Source organism: Chaetura pelagica, unplaced genomic scaffold (genome assembly GCF_000747805.2).
Source record: "Chaetura pelagica isolate M959 unplaced genomic scaffold, ChaPel_1.0 scaffold227, whole genome shotgun sequence".
Lineage (NCBI taxonomy): Eukaryota > Metazoa > Chordata > Aves > Apodiformes > Apodidae > Chaetura > Chaetura pelagica.
Window position 1 is genome coordinate 608,694 of NW_009953796.1, and position 15,811 is coordinate 624,504.

A 15,811-nucleotide genomic window follows, 5' to 3' on the forward strand; every position below is an offset into this window, starting at 1 on the left:
GCCCTTCCACGAGTCCTTCCTCTGCATCGTGTTTCCAAAAACACGCGGCTCGGCTGCAGCCAGTTTCCAGAGCCTTGGACACTTTGCTGAGAACATTCTGTATCTGGGCAGTTCCTATTTACCTGGGATACCAGTGACTTAAGTCATCAAGTTACTCAGCAATTATTCACTCATTAGCCAGATATTTCAAAATCCTTCAGTTTTTCAAAGAAATTTTTGGTCATGGTGCCGTTTCCAAAAACACGCGGCTCGGCTGCAGCCAGTTTCCAGAGCCTTGGACACTTTGCTGAGAACATTCTGTATCTGGGCAGTTCCTATTTACCTGGGATACCAGTGACTTAAGTCATCAAGTTACTCAGCAATTATTCACTCATTAGCCAGATATTTCAAAATCCTTCAGTTTTTCAAAGAAATTTTTGGTCATGGTGCCGTCCCATAAATCAAAAAAGTAGCAACATGAAGGTTAAATAAACCTCCATAAATATAATTCATTTGCAATTCTTGGCTTTTATAAAAATAGACAATAGTGCTGTTGAAGAAATTGAAAACAGAACTTTCAAAGTCAGGAAAAATTGTCTGTTCCCCCAAAATTGTGAATCAGATGCTTTTAGCATCGTTAGTCATAGGTGCCCAATAGAAATTATATCCTATTAAAGAAGTGTTGGGGCCATTCATTTTTGTTACCATTGAGTAAACACTTAGCAATGTTTAGGAGATTAACATCTTATTACTCTTTTTCGTTTGTGCTTTTGAGGTCTGCAGTAGAACTTATCTGAATTTTAAAGGCAAATCATCCTCCCTTTAGTTTTCTTTTAAAAAATATTCGATCATCATGACATTAAAACCATTTTAGCTGTCCAAGTTAGTTGGCATGTTTAGTAAATTAATTTTATTAAGGTTTTATTGCACTGTGGTTTTTTTTAAAGTGCACACTTTGCTCTTTTCTTGGTCTTCTCTGTCCCAGCCTATGTGGCAGGTGTGCTAAGGAATTGGAAAACCTATGTGTGATCACAGGGATATGATGATGGATTAAAACTTCAGGTGCTTGTCTGGAGGTGACCTGCTGAGGAGAGCTGGGCTGCGTGTCACGAGTGGAAGGGGAACCTTCCACTCCAGGACCTTGAGCACTGTATCCACACTATATTTCTGGACCTGGCTAAAGTAGCTCAGGGGCCAAAATCTGCTAGTTCTTCAGCATGAAACAGCTTTGCCCAGAGGAAGATCGAGGCCAGAAACATTTAGAATATTGGATAAGCGTGAGAAATTCTTGGTCTGTAAAGCTCAGAGCTGTCTCTTTATTAGCACGTAATTTAAGATGATTTGTATCCCTAATATCATGCAGACTGAATCCTCTCTCACCCTTTGGTTTGTTAGGTCAGGTTCATTATTTTCCTTGGATGGAAACCTTCCCCAGTTATCAACCAGTGAACAAACATATTTAGACGTAAGACCGAATATTGTTTGTCCTTTCTTTTCAGTCTGAAACTTAATTTCTAGCCACAGTAAAAACAACAAAACTGATGTTTGCTTTTCTCCCCCCCCTTTTTTTTTTTTCATTTTCCCAATGATAAATATGATGTATTTTGAATTTTATCTGTAGATCTAAAATATTCCATTGGAAGCTCTGGAAAGATAACATTGCTTTTACTGCACAACTGGCTCCTGTACAAGGGCTTTAAGCTGTGTATATAAAACCTGAGTCATCTATAGTAGGTACATCCCTCACTGTTGTACTTTGTAATTTACATTTAGAAGTGAGTGTAATTTCTTAGATTTTAACTATTTAACTTTTAACTATTTCAAATAATTGCTCCATACAAAGCTTTTCCTCCTCTGTTTTTAGTGGATCTGGCACAAGAAAAACGAATTGCAATTCTGCCTACTCTTGAATAATCTGAGAATCTAGTATTTCAGCAACATAATGTCTACAAATTTTCTCCGCTATTTATCAAGATATAAATCCTATCCTCTGTGCCCTTGTTTATCTTAGCATACAGTAATACATTTTTACCCCATGCTTTGTGTACAATAACAGCAGTGCTTGGCAGGGTGGTTTTTAATTTTTATTTTCTTTAGTGCCATCAATATTCCACAGTAATTTTTATCCTGCAGGTAGTGTGCTGAGAACAGATGGGGTCACTTTGAACTTCCCAGTTTCTCTCTTAATCTTTAGAGTGGAATCTCTGTGTCTCTTTGCATCCTTACTCTCAGATTCTCCAGACAGATAAAATGTGAATGAGCACTGAGATACACTTTCCCTGCATGATACACATAAATATCTTCAGGTTCATTCTTGTACCATTATTATAGTTCTGTGTTGAGTATCCACGTGCACCTTCATCCCCTTCAGCTCAGAGCTCTTTTCTTGTCTGTGCTTAAAAGCTTTCCTTGTTGGTAACAAGTTAAGAAATTTCAGACTGGTTTTTCCAACTGAATTTTAAAAATCTAATCTTTGCCTTTGTGAAGACCAGCACCTGTTCCTTGTCTGAAGAAGTCATGTTTCTCAGCAGTAATGCTGATAAGCTCTCTCTAATACAGAGTTTTGCTCATTATTGAAAAATAGAAAGGGCTGTCCAGCTTGGGGTAAAGATTTGTTCCTTCTCCACACAGCATCGTGTCCTGCCCAGAGCTGCTGTGTTTCTGTAGGTAGCTGTGTGTTCTGCTTTCTTGCTCGTTAGAAACCCTGACAAGTCCAAAGGGAACTGTATAATGTAACCCTTTCCCTGTGCCCTAATGCATTAAAAATTCATTTATGAATGTCAGCAACTGCAGCCGTGTTTTATGTGAGGAGATCTGTAATAGTTTAAAGACATGCATCAATCTATATGGAACTAGCTCCTGCTCTCAAAGGAGCTCTTTGTAAATCAAGCTGTAAGAGGTCTAGCAGTGGCCTCTGTGGGTCTCTGAAATCCCACAGTAAATGTCACCAGTAGTTGGGTTCAAAACGACAGAACATTTTGAGTAGAAATTAGCACTGTAACAAATTTTGAAGCTAGTAAAGAAATACCAAAGGTTGTCAGAGGTTCAAATTATAGTATTTCAATTGTAAATGTTGCTTATGGCTAACCTTATCTCACAGGGAAAAGTTGGGGTTTTTTTTCCCTTGTTGCCTCTTGACATTTTGGATCACATTAATGCAGTATTCAGCAAAATATCTGGTGTGAACCCGGCAACCCAGCAGGTCATTAGCCAAAACAATGCTGCTGTTTGCCACTGCTGCTCGGAAAACACACAGGAGTTCAGAAGGGAAGAAGTGTTTAAAAATCTGCAAATCAGATGTAGCTCGAAGGGGCAAACCAGGAGAGGATTTGTTTTGAGGTGCTAAAAACCACAGCTGAGCCCAGCGTGCAGCTCAGGTCTCTGCTCCCCCAGCAGTGCAGAGAAGCAAAGCGCTGGCTCCTTCAGCCCTAATAATAAAAATGTGGGGGGTTCAGGCAGAGGAAGGTCCCCTCTGGGTAAGGGAAACGTTTACTTCTCTAAAATTACCAGCAGGAAGGGGCTGAGTGTGTTCTGCACGCAACGTGGCCGTGCACAGCTCATGTACTCGGGGTGAGACAAGATTTCATGGTCTCCATCTCATTATTTCCAGCTGTCTATCTGGACACTCTGGCAATTAAATTAACCCCCGATCAGTCACACATTGGGTGTTGTCATTGTTAGGAAAGTGGCTAGACATTTTCAATTCCGTATGTGTTGAAGATTAAATTTTTCACAAAGGTCCGACTCTCAAGTCTATTAGAAAAGTTTACCTGTTCATTGTTTGCCTGCTGCATTCTGGCTGCCTTCATTAAAAATTTAAAATCTAATTATTAACTAATAGTCCTTTTTTATAGCACTGGCTAATCATGCTTTATGATGATGTACAGTGGTTTATTGTTTATCTCATATGCTAGAATGGATAATTACTGAAGATTTTTAAACTGAGCATAGTTGGAAGGGAAAGAAATTCTGTAAGTGTGAAACTTGGATTCAGTGAAGGTTGTGAAACAACTTTTGTGATCTGGTTTGGAGCCCCTGCACTTGGGCTGTCGTGATTACAGCAGGGTAGAACCAAAGGTTTTTCTAGAGGAAAATGTTGATGGCAGGAGAATAGGTTTCAAAGAAGACCTCGGTGTTTGCAAAGGAATTATAAATGCAAGAGAAAATACTTCCAGAATTCCTATAATAACTGTGAATTCAGGACCCAAGTCTGCCAGTGCTAATCTGCTGGAGTAATTAGGAAGTCTCCCAGGTTGGTGCCCTGCAGCAGGGTCATTTGGGGTGCCTGTCTTACTGATCTTGTTTTGCATAAGTCTAACATGCCGAGTTTTTCAAAAAGTGTAGCATGTTCTACATTAGATATGAAAAAAATGTTTTTTATGAGCACAAGCTATATGGAATCTTTATATTAATAGCATCTTGGCATTTTAGATTCCCAAGGCAGTCTCGAAAACCATGCGAGGGCTGCAAATCTGGTTTGTAAGTGCTGAAATTTGTATCAGGACCAGATTTGATCAAGTCCAAATGTGGTTAGTTGTTTTTTGTGTTTTTGTTTCTAAAATGCTGAATCCATTTTAAGCCTTTATGCACGTCTAGAAGAACAGCCAGCCATGTAGAGTCAGGCTGCAGGATGTAGAGTTATCGTGTGAATGAAAATGTAGGTCAAAATCATTTGGGCACTAGTGGCCTGGGAGGCAGAGTAACTTTTACTGACACTTTTTCAAACTGCCTTAGTAACATTTTATGAATTGCTTTCAGACTGAGCTAGCTCACTGTGGTCCTTGCTTTTTCTTACCTCTTAGCAGCCCTCAGGATAGCATTAGCAGGTTGTCACTTCTCTTGCTGCACAGCCATCAAAGCTGCCAAAGGAAGGCGATTTTTATATACAAGAGCCTTCGGTAGATTCAGCTTTCTCTGCTCAGCAGTTTCCTCCCTATAGCACTCCAATAGCCTTAATTGCCGAAGAATTAAAAATGTTGTTACCAGGCACTTGTACTTCCCAGGGACTAGAAAGAAGAAAGTTTCAAGTTGGTCAGGAAAGAAGAGATTGTCAGCAGCCCAGGGAACATTCCTGCAACGCGCTGGTGTTAGACGCTTTGATAATTCCTTTCTGATGTTATGAGAAACCCACATTTTCAATGTCTTTGCTTTAATAACTCCTGTTTTGATTGTTAAAATAAGTAATTTTAACCTTTTAAAAGCAAGATTTTATGCCACTCTGGTGAGCTTTAGTTCTTGTTTCCAGTTGTGTGGCCACACACATCCACGGTGCCTGGTTCGGGGGGTGATTTTTTTTTCCCCCCTCCTTTTCCCCTTTCATTGATACAAACTTTTCGGTATGTGGGTAGAACATTAGTCAAGTTGAACTTAATGCAAACAAGTATTACTGAACAAAAATATGTGCTTCTAGCATTTATTTTAGGTTATATGCTAGTTTTACATTATCCCAGCTGGGTATTAAACTGTGTTACAGAACTGGCAGCATGTTGGGGAAAACCAGATGTGTACTCTAAGAAAACAATAGTTCTGGGTCCAGAGCTTTCATCAAAGTCTGCTTCAAATTCACACTCCATATTCCTCTCCCCTTTCTCATAAAAAAAAAACAACCCAACATTGAGAGTTATTCAAAAATGCATCTTAAAAAAACCCAAATGATGATCGGAAAGTTTAACGTGTATGCAAATGCTGTCTGGATGGGGCTTCAGAAAGTGAAGAACTTTGGCTGCCCTGGAGGCTCAGCTGGTAGCAGAACATAGATTGCTGTAGGGGAGACCCTGAGTGAAGTTCAACCACAGGCCATTAATGTCTGGAAGCTCCACGTAGGTGAAACTTTCAGCTCTTCAGCAAAGTAGGAGAGGATTTGGAAAGTGTGTTCCTGATGGATGGTTCCTGTAATTACATCCCAAAGTAATCATGCACTGTGGATTTCACTGAAGTGGAAAATGAACATAAATGGTAAACAAATGGGTGAAGAAATGACAGCACATGCAGGCAAGTGACAAAATCTTGGAGAAGCACTGAGACTGGTGTCCTTGAAGGGCAAAATTGCCCTGACAGTAGACATATGGTTGAAGTTTAATTCACAGGGGACAACAGGCACTCAACTACAGTGCCAATTGTTTTCCACCTCCAAAACAGTGATTTTAATGATTTATAGCAGAACAGGGTGTATGTGTTACCTAATGTGTTTAGAATGACTTGATACAGTTTTCTAAGCAATGCAGGAAGTGAAGTGGATAAACAGTCAGTTCTTACTCTGCTTTGTTCAGAATTTAAACAGCAGCGTTTCTCTCAAGATGCTTTCCTGTGCACAGCCTCATTCTGTGGGCTGATCACTGCAAGCAGAAAAAAAACAAACTAAAAAAAATTTGAAAAACACTACCAGAAAAATGATTTTGCGTTCCTATCCTGCCTTTGTAACTGGCCATTCACACTTTTAAGAATTTGTATAATTCTTAAATGACAGGTTACTGGCTTCAACTTGAGAAAAAATAAATAAAGGAAGAAATTAATTCAGTAGCCAGGAAATAATTTGCAAAATTAGGAAGGTCTCACCTGCAGTACCATAATGTGCAGTACACGACTTAGTCAAACAAACTGACTCTGTTACGATTAATTTTAATTTTATGACTTTAAATTAGAAAAAGCGTGTTTGCATCATTGCAAAGGCTGGTGTGAAAGTACCACCAATTCCCAACCTCTCCTCCAGGACATTAGAAACCTTTGTCCACTTAGTGCATTGACTGAAGGGAAAGTAAGTGTATGTGCTATTGTGTTCCTCAGCAGGCTTCTGGTGGGGAAGCTGAGCAGAAATGGTGCAGCTTCATGTGGAGAGAATCAAAGAATCCTAGAATGTCAGGTTGGAAGGGACCTCAAGGATCATCTGGTCCAACCTCTCTAGGTACCACTATAGTTGATATGAGGTGGCTCAGCACCCTGTCAAGCTGAGACTTAAAACTGTCCAATGTGGAGAAATCCACCACTTCCCTGGGGAGACTATTCCAGTGTTTGACTGTCCTCATGGTGAAAAATGTACCTTTAGTGGCCAATTGGAATCTCCCCAGGAGCAACTTGTGCCCATTGCCCTTTGTCTTTTCCATGTACCTTCTTGTAAAGAGGGAGTCTCCATCTTCATAGGAGCCACCCTTTAAGTACTGGAACATGGTAATACGGTTCTTGTAATAAGAAGTATGTATAAAACTGATGTATTATCTGTCGACTTTGATGGAAATCAGAGAATTATATTATTCAGTTTGTCAAAAAGATGGTAGTTTTTAAAATGACAGTGAACACATGTAAGAACATCCACTTTAATGAGGGAAACTAGTTGATTTTTCCTAACTGCTTTTGTTTGAGTACTATTGTCTGAAAATGTTTTTGACATGAAACAAGTTTTTCTGAGGTGGAACATCTTATGTAGTTATAATATACATTACATCTTCTTTTAGTTTTGGTCACTGTTGGAACACACGGAGCAGTTTACAGGGATATGGTGTTTTTCACTGTGAGTAATTCAAGTGAAGTAGATAAACCTTGTCATATTTTACATTCTTTTACATGAAGTTTAGCAGTAGATAAATCCATGAGATACAGTTGGGTATTCTAATTCTCTTCCTACTGATTTCCTCCAGTCTTTTATGTGGGTATTTTGAGAAGTCCAGGTGTTCTTGTATGTTTTTCATTCTAAAGCCCATCAATTTCATGGTTATTTCTGTGCTAAATTCTGGAGTTCCCTTCCCCCTTACAAATGTATCTACCTGACTCTAATAGGAGTTGAACTCCTTGTGTTAGTGCCTCCTAGAGCTGTCATTCCTGTCTTCAGATTTGGGTGGAAAAACAAAACCAAAGATCCCAGACACATCCCAGCTCTGGATCCCTTTCCTGTCTATGCCAGGGCATCTTCCCCTCGGCTCTGGCTTTGTGGAAGAGAAACCCTGAGGGTTTGGATCTACCCTTGAACTTCTCTCCAATTTACATTTTTTCTTCTCCTCCCTGGGATTTTTTTTCTTGAATTATGTCTCTGGTGTTATTTTTCATGCAACTTTCTGTAAGCAACTTATTAATGGGATTCAGGTAATTCTCAGGAGTACTGCTTTTTTATTAAGTATTTTTTAATTGACAACCACTGGCTTATAACTTTCTCCAACTTCTGATTTATAGTTCAGGCACAGTTACAGTTAACTCCTCACTGTGGCTCTTCCTGCCATTTTTCTTCTCCTGTTCTTTGAAGCCATTATGTACCTTGGATACTGATGGATATAAATGGAGCTGATTACATCATTGTGTAATTAAAGTACAGGAGGCAGTGTATCCATTTTCTTTTCCATAGGCCTTTCCTGGACGTGGCAATCACAGAACTTTTCTGTTCCTCTGTGTGTACAAGGCTCATGCCATTGTTGCATGTGCTTTTTTTCCCCATCCGTGTTTCTCCTCACTTAATAGGATCCTGCAGTGTACAGTAGGAGCTGTGTTTTGTTACCCTGGCAACAAGAGCCAAACTTTCAGATGTTATTTTGCTAGTATTTAAAATAAATATATAAATAAACCCCTGCCAGTTATGATGTAAACATTTGCAGTTCCCCCCAAATGTCTTTTCTTTTTGGAATCAAAGTAAAATCACCGTTCCGAGGGGAAACTGATTAATTGTTTTAGACATTTGTAAGGAAAATAACAGATGTGTGTGATTCTGGTAGATCCTCAGTGATCTGGTCTTCCTCTTTTTAAGTGGCATATTTACTACTAGCCTCACTGGAGGAGATGGACCCCATCATCAGCACTGAGAGTCCAAATCCTAGTTTGAAGTTATTTATTAAAGGATTGAATGATATTTCTGCTAAAATTACCTGAAGACTTTAGCAGAATATGGGAGCAAATGCTGAAAGTACTTCAGCATTTATCTTGACCTTTTGTTTCAAGCATAGAACTAATCCCATCAGAAACTTGAGACCAGAGGATGGGACCAGGACATTTTGATATTTATTAGACTAATGGAGACTTGTCACATAAAAACATAAAGGAAGAGTCCTTCAGGGCTGAGTTATCCTCTCCCTCTTGGCTAGGTTATGTCACAACAAAAAATTTCCCACCAGCCAGATGCTGTGTGAGTCACCACTTATTACTCACTGGAATAACCTTTATCAGTGCTGGTCAGTCGGAGGGAGTCTGGGTCACCCGTGGATGACTTGTTTCTTGAGCTTTTGCACTCAGCAGCCACAGCTTAGGGAGACTTCTCTGACACTATAGTATTTTCACTAAGCTATCCAGCCATTTCTTCCTAGCACTCAGTTGTACGTTGAATAAAGCCCAAAACCAACATTCTGTTGGAAAATAAATATCTAAGCCAAAGGCTTCTTTAGTATTGCTCAAAATAGTGAATTATTGTAGAGAGAATTAATTATCTGCTCTTGAAAAATCTTTCCTTTGGAAGTCATTCCATCAGTTTTATTGTGCTTCCTGCTAACATTGGGCTGTTCCATCACACTATGTTGCAATTGCATAGATCTGAATAATTTTTACTGCTCTTAGATTGATTTCACGCAGAAGATTTTGCAAACTGTAACAGAATGTTGAAGGCTGAGCTGGAAAGCTGAATTATGTATTTCTGTCTCTTTTGCCTTCTTGCCTGGAGGTGATTGGGATATAGGAAATAATTTTTGGTGGGTTGATTACCTGGCAGGCACATCTCCATAGGCATGATGTAGCTTCTGTAATGTAAAACATTGGTTCATCAGAAAAGAGACTCAGAAAAGAGGGATGTTAACCAGAGCCTGGCCTTCAGAAGGGAAGATGGGCACAAGTACCTCATTTAGGGAACTGTGGCAGGTGCAGCTACATCAAAAATACCTTCTGTGGAACAGCTGAAATTAGCTGCATTTTCAGTTTGGGAACTGCAACATCTGAAGAGAGCTGTCAGTTTGAGAAGCTTCCCTTGATGTTTATTAAGAGTATCTTCATACAAGAGATGAGTCAGATGGACAAGACAGATTTCCTTACAAGCTTCATCTTTCCAAAAAGTCTGGTTAATTTGATACAGGACATTTCAATGAGGTAACTCTTCTTTCCGAAGCTGAGTAATTCTTACTGAAATTATATCTGCAGCTGGACTGCCAATTAATTATAATTAACTTTTGCACATGTGCTAGTTTCAAGTGTACTTCCAGTGAGAGTCTGTCTTTTGTTTTGTTGTATTTTACATCATTTTATGGGGCCTGAGCCCATCTCTACTTGAAGTCAAAGGCCACTTGGTTTCCCTGGGATAGGATCTCTAAGCATCTTGTGACAATTCCTCTTTCTTTGCTTCATGATCTGTTGATGCTAGCAGATCCATTACTGATCAGCTACCTGTGATACTGTTAAAAATAAAACATGTGAAATACTTATATATAGGACTTCATATAATCTCATTGTATTTAGATCACATGATACAAAGCTTGATTCAGGCTTTTATTTCTTAGTAATTAACTTCACATCCCTTTCAGCCAGCATCATAGTTCCCAGATAAAGTTTTAAAGACATTGATTACCCTTTTGTCTTCCATACCATCCACTTCTCAAAGGAGCCATTAGTGTGTTGAGGGACTCCCAGCTTGTCCTGTTGACCCAGTGAAAGTGGGAGATACTTCCAACAACTGCATCTTTGTCTTTAGGTGCTCACTTAAATTTAGGCAGGATTTATTTAACCTGGAGAGAGATCATGAGATGGTTCTTCGTACTTGAGGTGTTTTTAAATACTATATATGGAAAAAAAGGGTCAGATTGCTTATTCCAGTTGGATTATGTTTAGGAAAGGGTCAAAGAGGCAGTGATGGTATAAACAGGATTTGATTATTTTATTTTTTTTAAAGACAACATGAAATGTGTTGATTTGGTCTTTTTCTGCCCTCTTATGTTTCTCCAGTTTATTTACCAAATTAGATATGAACACCCAAAACTTGTATGGGAATGTTAGTAAAGATCATGAACCTCTGCCACACTTGCCCTTCCAAATGTCACACAGTCCCAGACATTTTTCTGTGCTCAGAGCCTGTCACAACATTTCCCTGGTGGCTGCTGCTCTCCATAAAACCATAGTGCTGACAGGTATTGATGGCTTTTCTGAACAGTTGGGTTTCAGAGGCAGAGGTTTGCTCCTGGGGCTCACTGAGCCTCGCTCTCCTTGGGGTTCACTGGAGTGGGGATCCCTGGAAATAGGGATCTTGGGAAGCAAGGTGGGGAGTTGTGAGAGGGCTTTTGAAGATGCAGCTGGTTTAAATGCACTAAGTCTCAATTTGACATCACTTACTGAGCTCAGGGAGCCAGAAAGATGGACAGTTCTGCAAAGTTTGTGTAAGTAACCACAATAACTGCACTTTGTGCTCGTGCATTTCTCTTGGTTTCATGCAGGCGCGTGAAGAGAATCTCAGGGTAAACATTAGACAGGAGATTGTGCTGTGGGGTGTGCTCAAAGTCAGAGCAAATGAGATGGTTTATTATTTGTTATGTGATGAAATAATGCTGCTGATAAAAATGCACTCTGGAATTATTCTTCCTATTTTTTCCACACTCGGTAGAGCTGAAATCAGTTTCACTTCTTCATGCCTTTTAGTTTGGGGAATTTAAAGGAGGTGCTCTCAGTTATATGACTCTGTAGGGGTGTTAGTTAATGAAGTTTTGACAGATTTAAGGTCACATTTTGCATGGTTCAATTCAGCACACTTAGAAATACACAGCAGGGAGAGCTCCTCTGTCTGTGAACTGCTATATATTAGACTTTTATATGTGCTGAGTTTATTTTTCTATTGGCACATTTTATGTACTAAACAAAGAGCAAATTTAGGTTCAGGTTATTGTTGGAGTAAGGAATGACTCCAAGTAAAGCTTTATAAACTATAACATTAACTTCAGAATGATAAGTTAATCTTTAAGAGCAGTGGATCCTTTTTATATCACTTCCACTTGCCTTAGATCAAACATACTTTTATTTCAAAAGCAACAGATTGGGATGTTAGTAGAAATATATCCCCTCAGTGTCATCAAAGCTTTGGCAGTGTCATTTTCAGCAAACCCCTCATTGTAACATCCTACAATACCTGGGGACAGGTGAGAGGAGCAATTTGATTTGGGGTGATGGAAACTGCAACTTGGAGACATGATTCAGAGACTCTGGCTTTGGTTGCTGCTTCAGTGCCCCTGAGCCTCTCATTATTATTTTTATTTTTTTATTTTATTTTTTATTAATTCCTTCTTTCTTCTCTGCTTAGCCTGGTTCAAACCTGATATCTTGCTCAAGTGGAAAAGGGACTTCATAGCCAAATCTTTCCTTGGCATCAGTTGCCTGGACACCGACACTGGGGAGTGTGGTTTTAATTCAATAAATATTGAAGTGCTTAGAAGGTAATTAGTAAAGAATTAAATTACGTTACCATACTTAATGTGAATCAGCATTATTTTATTAAAAATGGACTTGTTTTTGTGAGCTTGATTGACAGTTTGCTTATTTGCTTTGTATTTCCAACATGCTGTTTCTATCACTTGAAAATGTTGCTCTATAGCAAATGACTGAAGCCAGAATTAAATTTATTCAAAAGCACTTAAGTTAATATCTTGCCAAAAATAATTTTAGGCCTTCCAAGTTGTATTTTCTGGTGTTTTCCCACAAATATCTTTGACTAATGCTATTCAGTATTTTAATCAAACATATGAAAGAAAAGGAATAATTAGTGATATGTAAATGGGAGTGTAATTAAATGCTAAGTAATGAAAGTGACAGGTCATTTTTACACTCCTGACCTAGATGACTAGATAGGATTGACTCAACCTGCATTTAATAAAGCTAGATGCAAAATAATGTATTTCTCTAAGACCAAATATTCCAGAATTATTTGATTACACTGGTAAAGGTTTGCCTGCATGATTTGATAAAGTCTCTCACCTCCCAATCTTTTTCCTGTAAGGAGTAATGAGGAGACATAGAAGATGGAGCAGTATATTAGTGCCCCATGCTATTTTGCCAATTAAATATTTAAAATAAAGATGGGATGGCCTCTAAACAGATGCTACACTTCAAAAAGCAACTGTGGTTTTCATGGAAATAGCTTTGTGAAAGGGTCTGCAACTTACGGCATGTAAGACTAACTAGAAAACGATCAGCCCTTTGTAACAAGAAAATAATCTGTGACTTTTGGAAACTCTGGTGTGTCTGGATGTGAAACACATGATTGGAGGACACACTACGACCTAGAGGCTTCTTTCTCATGTGGTGATGCTGGTAATAGTGAAATGATCAAGTTCAGCTTGGAAAACGAGAAATTAATATATGTAATTATTTTGGAAAAAATGTAATTGGTCTATAATTTGGCTTTTTCCTCTGGTGTGATCCTTAGTTAGAAATGGGACCTAGAACAGCCATAAAAATGCAAATTAGAGAGGCCTCATATTTGGAGGCTTCTGCTTAGAAAAGGGTTGCCAAGAAATGATCTAAAGGATGGGTTACATCTTCCATGTGCTTACTTGCACCTCTGTGTGCTTCTCATCACGAGTTACTGAGAGAGAAAAGCTGCAGATACTCTCTGCAACACTGTGAGCCATCTGTCTTCCTTATCTTTTTGGAAGAGGAACTTCCAGTCTTTTATTGCTGGTAATATTTTGAAAAGATTGGGAGATTAAACTTTGTCCTTAAAACCGTCTTGTAATTCTATCACAAATACTTATTGTTTAATTTTAAGTACAGCACAGAAAGTCTGTAGCAATATTTAGAGATGCCTGGTCCGTATTGTCATCAGTGTATTTGTTGGGATGAATTACAGGTTGAATGTGGATTTATTTCTCTGCAAAGAGAACACATCAGCAGGCTACATGCATTCTTACTTTCAATACATGTGGAACAGATAAATGTAGCTCAGGGGTTACTGTGGTTTTTAATGAATCCTGCTTGATCTTAACATGGAGGCAACTGCTTCTTCGGAGCAGTTAGGTCAGTCTGTCCTTCACTGCCCCTCCTCTTCATCCTGCTAATACTTTAAAGTTAGTATTATTGGAACTGGGCTGTGAAATCACTGCAATAACTTGGCATCAGGCACCATCAGATAGGAGCTTGTCAATGCAGTTGGCCTTGGTTAAATTGAATCGATGGCCTAATGAGCTCAAGGTGTAAAGCAGATCGTTACTGACCTTTCCTTTATACTTCACTAACCTCCGTACTGGACATGCCTTCTAACGTTGGGTCTTGCTCTGTGTTATGGTTTAAGTGGACCCAGCAGATTGTTGACACCTATAAGAGGGTCTTTAGGGCCCTGAAGGACCTGGAAAGTCAGAACAGAGAGAGGCCAGGATTCCCTCCCTCTTCCTGCTGCCCTCTGTACAAGCCAGGAGAACCAAAGCTCAGCTCCTTTTTCCTGCCCCTTTCTCCAGAATCTGGGTGCTGTGGGGAGCCATGGATCCCTCTCCTGAGGTGGCCTTGCCACAAGGGACTCTGACCCACCTCTTCCTGCCAGCATTGAGATAGGTTTTGCATCCACCTGTATATAAGTTTATAGATCTGTTCTCTTGTGTTACAGTAAATTTGTTCCAGTTTCAATTTCCAACCTTTCATTCTCTCTTCCTTTATTCCCCTTTTATCTTCCCTAGGGAGGGTAAAGGGGGGGTAATGGAGAGCAGTTCTGCCCTCTGATTTGTGGTTCACCCTGACCACTAAACCAAGACACTCTGTTTCATCAAATGAAATGAAGAACTACAACAGATAATCTTAGAGAAGAAAATCTTGGGTTTTTCCAGACAGCTCCATTCTTTTGCCATTCTGCATTGCCTCTTCCAGATTCCATAGTAAATGCCAAGGAGATGGAGACCTTGATTAGTTTAAGCCTCTGGTGTTTTCAAGCAACTTATTTCTCATACTGAAAAGGTTTAAGTTCTGCATCTAAATATAGAGTCTAGTTGCCCCAGGGAAGCTGATCTGTAAGCCTGTAAATCCAGTAAACAAATGTTTTGTTGGCATTAAACACAGTGAATAGTTTTAGTCTTAAGGTTCTGTGAAGTAAACTTTTAAGACTGAAAAGAATCAGCTAGAGGGAGTTCCTGTATTGAAGTGAACATGTTTATCAGGAGAGCCTCCTATTAGCATTTGAAGGAGTTGTGGTTGTTGTTTGACGACAGTGTACGGGAAGGTAAGCAGGTATTTTCTTGATTTTATTTTGTTTGTTTGTTTTCTAGGAATCATCTAAACCCATAACCATCCTTACATTTCTGGGCCCAAACTGTCATTTTTACCAGTGCTTTAGCTAGAGCATGTCACTGAGGTCTTTCCTTTTTCCTATGCACAACTCATTGCTTTTGTGCAGGATTTGCTGAAATAGTTACTTACAGAATCATGGAATCATGGAATGGTGAAGGTTGGAAGGCACCTCAAGGATCATCAGGTTCCAGCCTCCCTGCTATGAGCAGGGACACCTTCCACCAGACCAGGCTGCACAAGCCTCATCCAACCTTGAACACCTCCAGGGATGGGGCAGCCACAATCTCCTTGGGCAACCTCTGCCAGTGCCTTCCTGCCCTCATGGGGAAGAATTTCTTCCTGATGTCTGACCTAACCCTCTCAGTTTAAAACAGTTACTCCTTGTCCTATCACTTCCCTCTCTGTCCCTCCCCAGCTTTCCTGGAGCCCCTTCAGGCACTGGAAGGTGCTCTAAGGTCTCCCTGGAGCCTTTTCTTCTCCAGGTTGAACACCCCAACTCTCTCCCCTGGCTGAGCTGGGTAGAAGCATTACAGGATTTTCAGATTTGAACCTTCTATAAACAGTCACTCTTTCAGTGATACAAAACCTCATTTTTTTTTAAAGAAACATCATCTTTTTATTGCAT

At 39.5% G+C, this 15,811-nt stretch overlaps 1 protein-coding gene across 7 annotated transcripts in view; it reads left to right on the plus strand.

Annotated features, from left to right (window-relative positions):
- Window positions 1–15,811, plus strand: part of BANP (BTG3 associated nuclear protein) — a 125,032-nt gene that overhangs the window by 99,627 nt on the left and 9,594 nt on the right. The window lies entirely within an intron of this gene.